Genomic DNA, 6,930 nt, shown 5'->3' on the forward strand with positions numbered 1-6,930 from the left:
CTTACCCAAAAATGGTATAATGTCAGACTAAAACATGAAATTGTAACCGTTTTATTACATTGAGTTTCCATAACCATAACAACTACAAGGACCTTACATTCAAATTACCTTCTGCTACATAAGAATTATAACACAAAAGTAGAAGTAACGGTAATTAGTTTATTTATTTATTATTTAATTATTTATTACACTAATAAAACAATCTTATTGTTTAACATAATGAAATGAATAATATTCGTAGTTGTACGTTATCTTTATTATGTTACCACATTATTCTAAGCAGTTGGATACAAGGCATACATTGCGATTCCACACAGTCCTTTGGCGCTGACATCTCATTGCATCATCACATAACCACCATCTCCCCAGCTTGTACCCCAAGAGTTCTTCGCTAACCAATACTTCATACCATTAACGTACGTTCCATACCCAACCACTGTAACCGCATGGTTCCCTTCTGTTCCACAAGGCCCATTATATACACCACTTTTATAATTCATGAATGCATCACTATCTACACCAATGGCAACGGTTACTGGTTGTCGGGACACAGCCTTCAGTAGTTGTTTTTCGTTGTTGGTTGGTACCATTTCATAACCAGTGATGCTGGCTACATGATTACCGTTCTTTTCAATGTTGCAAACTTCATCTTTTTGTATGTAAGGGTAATCACTCTCGGAATCTTTCCCCTTGTTGTTTACGATATATTCGAAGCCGTTTCACTTATTTTATCGCAATCTACAAGTTGTTGCTCAGATAGTGATATGAGATTGCCTGTTTTAAGCTGAGTACTTCCTTCCACTGCAGCAATTGTTGCAAACGCCCAACAGCTTCCTGTTAAAACATTACCCACAATAAAAAAAAAAAAAAGAATAAGATAAAAACTACAATTTTAACTTAGATTTATGAACAAGTGATAACAAAACTAATAGGGTGTTTGTAAAAAAAAGAATAAGATAAAAACTACAATTTTAACTTAGATTTATGAACAAGTGATAACAAAACTAATAGGGTGTTTGTAGGGGTGTTCATCTGTTCGGTTTTCAGGTTTCCTTGGATTATTTGGTTAAACATCACAAGATAACCCAGTGGTTGGGGGCGCTGAGTTCCTTGCAACAAGTCTCGGGTTCGAATTGGATTACTTCCCCTCCTGGGTAGCCTGAAGAGGAAAAAACCTTCTACCTTTTCCTTTTCCTTTTCCATTTGGTTAAGTTTTGCAAATTTTTTAGGCTAAACCGAGACCGAAAACGAAATCGAACCGGAAAATGAATTATAATTTGGTTAGGTTTCGGTTAAGACCCAAAAACCTAAAAAAATTCATAATTTAACCAATTTAATCATAACAAATCGATTTTAAATTCATCTGTATATATTAATAATTTAATATATTATCAGGTTAATTCGTTTTTGAATCCGGTTAAACCAAATTCGAAAAAGTAAAACTGGAAACCGAGTTCACATTTGAAAACCCAAGCCGAAAATCGAATTCAAATTCGGTGTGGTTTTTTTCGGTTTTTTTTTTCTTTTCGTTTTTAGAGTTAATCGGTTTGAAACCAAATATTGAACACCCTAGGTGTTTTTATAAAGTACCACAATGGCCTTGATCTTTGACCTCAGTAACAACTCCTTTCGTTCTCCAGTCAACGCTATGTGTCCCACAACTTTCATTTTCATACCTAAATGGCATTATTGGCCGACTTGGGCTTAAGCTATGTGGCTTGTGCCCAGTATTAGTGGACTCGAACTCGTCTTTTGTCATGTCTGTAAATTTGTTGATACCCAACTCGTAAGACTGGTTTCCTAAAGAGTTGAACGAATCTATGAATTCCACATTTCTCTTAAATATGTTGCGGCGCGTTTCTTTCTCTGCATTATCATTGTATACACAACCGTATTGAGCCATCCAGCACTCATGCTTTCCTGATATATAATCGTCGCTCAGAGTTCGTGACTTAACTTGAGACACACACATCCCAAAAACTAGAATTGTAGCAAGAAATAGTGTTTTTTCTTGTGATAAAGCCATATATGAACTCTGTTATTGTGACTTATTGCTAAAGATTTGTAAGGATATTAGGACCCAAAACAATGCAAGTGATTCAACAAGATCACTCACCGATAGTAATTCTACAAGATTACTAACCCACTTAATGAACGAAAGATTATAAGTGCAAAAATTGTAAATCGACACAAGAGATAACGTGGTTATATGCAATCGTTGTGATTGCTTTAGTCCACGAACCAACTAGAGAATGTATTTACTGAATATTTGTGGTGTGTTTACAATGAGTTACAAGAGGGTCTATTTATAGAATGATTTAAGGAGTAAGCTAAAAACAATTCCTTGAAGCTTCATGTGAGTTTCCTGACAGCTTCATGGAGGCTACATGTGAGTTTCCTGACAGTTTCGTGGAAGCTACATGTGAGTTTCCTAACAACTTCGTAGAAGCTACATGTGAGTTTCCTAACAACTTCGTGGAAGCTTCGTGTGAGTTTCCTGAAATCTTCTCTCTAATTGTGTAAAGTTCTCCATATCTCCAACAATCTTCCACTTGGAGACTATGAACAAACCCAACCTTCGTCAACCCAAAATATCAACGATCTAACCAAGAACGTTAAACCACCATTATACCGCCATACTCCATTTGGGACACGCACACTCAACACATACTTCGGATGAGCAGACTTTCGATACAAGGTCTTCAACACTACTTGTTAGAATTTAAACATTAACTCTCTAATTCTCTAGTTGGGGTCTTCTCTCATCAATTCATTAGAAGACCAATTGAGGTAATGCAAAACCTCAATTTCTCTGTCGTGACAACCTTAGTAAACATATCAGCAGGATTCTTCGTACCAAGGATTTTCTCCAATAATAAAGTACCATCATTTATATGTTGTCGAATAAAATGATACCTTATCTTGATGTGTTTCGTACGACTATGAAACACCGGATTCTTCCCAAGATGAACCGCACTTTGATTATCACAATTCAAGACACAACAGTCTTGTCTTTTACCCAACTCACCTAAGAAGTTTTTCAACCAAACAAGCTCTTTAGAAGCTTCTGAAATAGCCATATATTCGGCTTCAGTGGTTGATAAAGCAACACTCTTTTGTAGTCGAGACATCCAACTAACCGCCGTCTTCCCTATTGTGAAAACATAACCCGTAGTGCTTTTCCCCGAATCATCACATCCACCCAAATCAGCATCCGCATAACCTCTAAGTATGACATTGCTTTTAGAGAAGTACAATCCCATATTAGAAGTACCTTTCAAATAACGAAGTAACCATTTAACCGCTTCCCAATGCTCTTTCCCCGGATTAGACATATAACGACTTACAACTCCCACTGCGTGAGCAATATCGGGTCATGTACAAACCATGGCATACATAACACTACCCACGGCCGATGCATATGGAACCTTTTCCATCTCCATTTTGTCTTCTTCCGTTTCAGGTGATTGACTTTTCGATAGCTTTATCGTGCTACCCAAAGGCATAGAACGAGCCTTTGAATTTTCCATGTTAAACCTCTCTACAACTTTCTCAATATATTTGGATTGAGACAAGTATAGAGTACCCTTCACACGATCACGCACAATACTCATGCCAAGTATTTGCCTAGCACCACCAAGATCTTTCATCTCGAACTCATGGGAAAGTAATCCTTTCAACTTGTTGATTTCGAACATGTTGGAACCTGCAAGTAACATGTCATCAACATACAACAATAAGATTATGTAAGAAGACTTGAATTTCTTCAAGTAGCAACAGTGATCCGCTTCACATCTTAAGAAACCAATCTTCTTCATAAACTCGTCAAACTTCAAGTACCATTGCCGAGGTGCTTGCTTCAATCCATACAAAATTTTCTTTAGCTTACAAACCCACTTCTCTTTACCCTTTACCTCAAAACCCTCGGGTTGCCTCATATAGATCTCTTCATCAAGGTTACCATGTAAGAATGCGGTCTTCATATCTAGTTGCTCTAGATGTAAGTCCTCAGATGCAACCATAGAAAGTACCAAACGAATAGTAGTCATCTTCACCACCGGTGAAAATATCTCTTGGTAGTCAACTCCTTTCTTTTGTTGAAAGCCTTTAACCACCAAACGAGCCTTGTACCTTTTCTTGCCATCCAACTCATTCTTGATTCGATATACCCATTTACTTTGCAACGCCCTTTTATCATGAGGTAACTTCACTAGTGACCAAGTTTTATTCTTCTCAAGTGACCCCATCTCTTCTTTCATGGCAAGCTCCCATTGTATGGATTCTTTTGTCTTTCTTGCCTCAAAGTAACTTTCGGGTTCACCATTCTCGGTATAGAGCAAGTAGTTTGCAGATGGAGAATACCTAGGATTAGGTTTGGGCACTCTAGTCGAGCATCTTAGTGTAGGAGCAACCGAAATGGTTGGACCGGTTTCATTTGTGTCCTCCTCATCACTAGAACTCGCACTATGTTCGAAATCATCACCGCTTTTCGAATCATTTCCATCATTAGCATTTTTTGACACCTCACCGTTAATTGGCAATTCATTGTTACCCATACTCCCACTAGAACCTACAAGATCATCAATAGAAACATTGTCAAAAGTAACATGACCCTGTTTAGGACTCCCCGTTTCCGGTTTGCCATAAACCGAATCTTCATCAAAGGTAACATCATGAGAACGGATCACTTTTCTAGCCTCGTTATCCCAACAACGATGACCCATTTCATCCGACCCGTAACCTATGAAAGTACACTTCTTTGACTTAGCTTCAAGCTTGTCTCTATCCGCATCTTTGGTCTTCACATAAGCATTACACCCAAAGATCCTAAGGTGATTATAACTCACCTTCTTACCTTGCCATTCTTCCTCAGAAATTCGGAAACCCAACGGTGTTGAGGGTCCCCTGTTAATCAAATAAGCCGCCATATTAACCGCATCTGTCTAAAACATCTTAGGCAAACCGGCATGTAGTCTCATACTCTTAGCCCTTTCATTTAACGTACGATTCATACGTTCGGCGACCCCATTGTGTTGCGGTGTCTCCGGTACCGTTTTCAACATTCTAATACCGAGCTTTGCACAATGGTATTTAAACTCAAGACTACCATATTCCCCTCCATTATCCGACTTCAAGCACTTGACTTTCAAATTAGTCTCATTTTCTACCATAGCTTTCCACTTCACAAATGTATTAAATACATCAGATTTAGCTTTAAGAAAATAAACCCATACCTTTCTAGTGGAGTCGTCAATGAAGGTGACATAATAGCGAGAACCTCCATGTGATTCTACATTGGTTGGACCAAACACATCCGTATGAACAAGCTCCAATTTCTCCAACTTAGGAGCATTTCCCGATTTCCCAAAAGTCACCTTCTTTTGCTTCCCATATACACATGGTTCGCAAAATCCAAGTTCTACCTTTTTCAAATCTGGAATTCTCCCACTCGAAACAAGCATCTTCATACCCTTCTCACTCATATGCCCGAGTCTGGTGCCATAGAGTTGATTCGGACTCAACATTAACCGTAGCAACCACCGTGTCTTCATCAAACACTTCAACCATATAAAGAGTTCCCCTTTTATGTCCATGAGCCACGACACAACTACCCTTAACCACCTTTCATTGGCGGTTTTCAAAAGTAACCGCGTTACCTTCATCATCTAATTGACCAACCGAAATAAGTTTCCTTTTTAATTTAGGAATGTACCTTACGTTTTTTCAAGGTCCAATTAGAGCCAAGAGTAGTCTTCAATACAACATCTTCAATGCCCTATATATTGAGTTGTTTGTCGTCCGCCAATCTCACCTTACCTTGATATGGACGAAAATTCTTTATCATGCTTTTGACATGAGTAGCATGAAACGAAGCTCCCGAATCCAAAATCCAAGACTCCATAGAATTTTCAACACTACATAAAAGTGCATCATCACTTTCTTCCTCGGTCAAGTTCACACCTTTCGCCGGACCATTTTTACAATTCCTTTGAAAGTGTCCCTTTTGATTGCAACCCCAACAAACAGCTTCACTTCTATCTTTCGATGGATACCTCTTCTTAGACTTCTTTCTACCCTTCTTCTCACCGCGTTCAAATTTCCTACCACGGTTGTCAGTACTTAACAAAGAACCGGATGTTGATTCCCCCGAGTTTCTCCTACGAGTATCTTCACCTAGAATCAAATCCCTTATTCCTTCGAACGCTAGCTTAGTAGTTCCCATAGAGCTACTAACTGCGGTAACCGTACCCGACCAACTTTCCGGTAATGATGAAAGCAAGATTAGTGCCTTTAACTCATCATCAAACACAATATCTACCGATGTTAACCTCGTTATGATGTTGTTGAACTCGTTGATATGATCCGTTGCACTCGTACCGTCCTTCATCTTCGTATTGAATAATTGTCGCATGAGAAATACCTTATTAGAAGCGGTAGGTTTCTCATACATGTTAGATAGTGCTTTCAAGCAAGCAAACGTCGTCTTCTCATTCACAACATTGTATGCTACGTTCTTAGCAAGTGAAAGACGAATCGCACCCAAAGCTTGGCGATCCAAAAGCGTCCAATCGGCATCGTTCATGCCTTCGGGTTTGGTCTCTAACAGAGGTTGATGTAGCTTCTTTTGATACAAGTAGTCTTCGATTTGCATCTTCCAAAAGCCGAAATCTCTCCCATCGAAACGGTCGATTCTAAACTTTCCGTCTTCCGCCATCGTTCCCTTAACGAAACCTTGAGCTCTGATACTAGTTGTAAGGATATTAGGACCCAAAACAACGCAAGTGATTCAACAAGATCACTCACCGATAGTAATTCTACAAGATTACTAACCCACTTAATGAACGAAAGATTATAAGTGCAAAAATTGTAAATAGACACAAGAGATAACGTGGTTATATGCAATCGTTGTGATTGCTTTAGTCCACGGGC

At 38.7% G+C, this 6,930-nt stretch overlaps 1 pseudogene; it reads right to left on the reverse strand.

Moving 5' to 3' along the window:
* Window positions 1–275: 275 nt before the first annotated feature.
* LOC139864417 (senescence-specific cysteine protease SAG39-like) lies at window positions 276–2,026 on the reverse strand (annotated as a pseudogene).
* Window positions 2,027–6,930: the final 4,904 nt, after the last annotated feature.

The sequence above is a fragment of the Rutidosis leptorrhynchoides genome, chromosome 8 (genome assembly GCF_046630445.1).
Source record: "Rutidosis leptorrhynchoides isolate AG116_Rl617_1_P2 chromosome 8, CSIRO_AGI_Rlap_v1, whole genome shotgun sequence".
Classification (NCBI taxonomy): domain Eukaryota; kingdom Viridiplantae; phylum Streptophyta; class Magnoliopsida; order Asterales; family Asteraceae; genus Rutidosis; species Rutidosis leptorrhynchoides.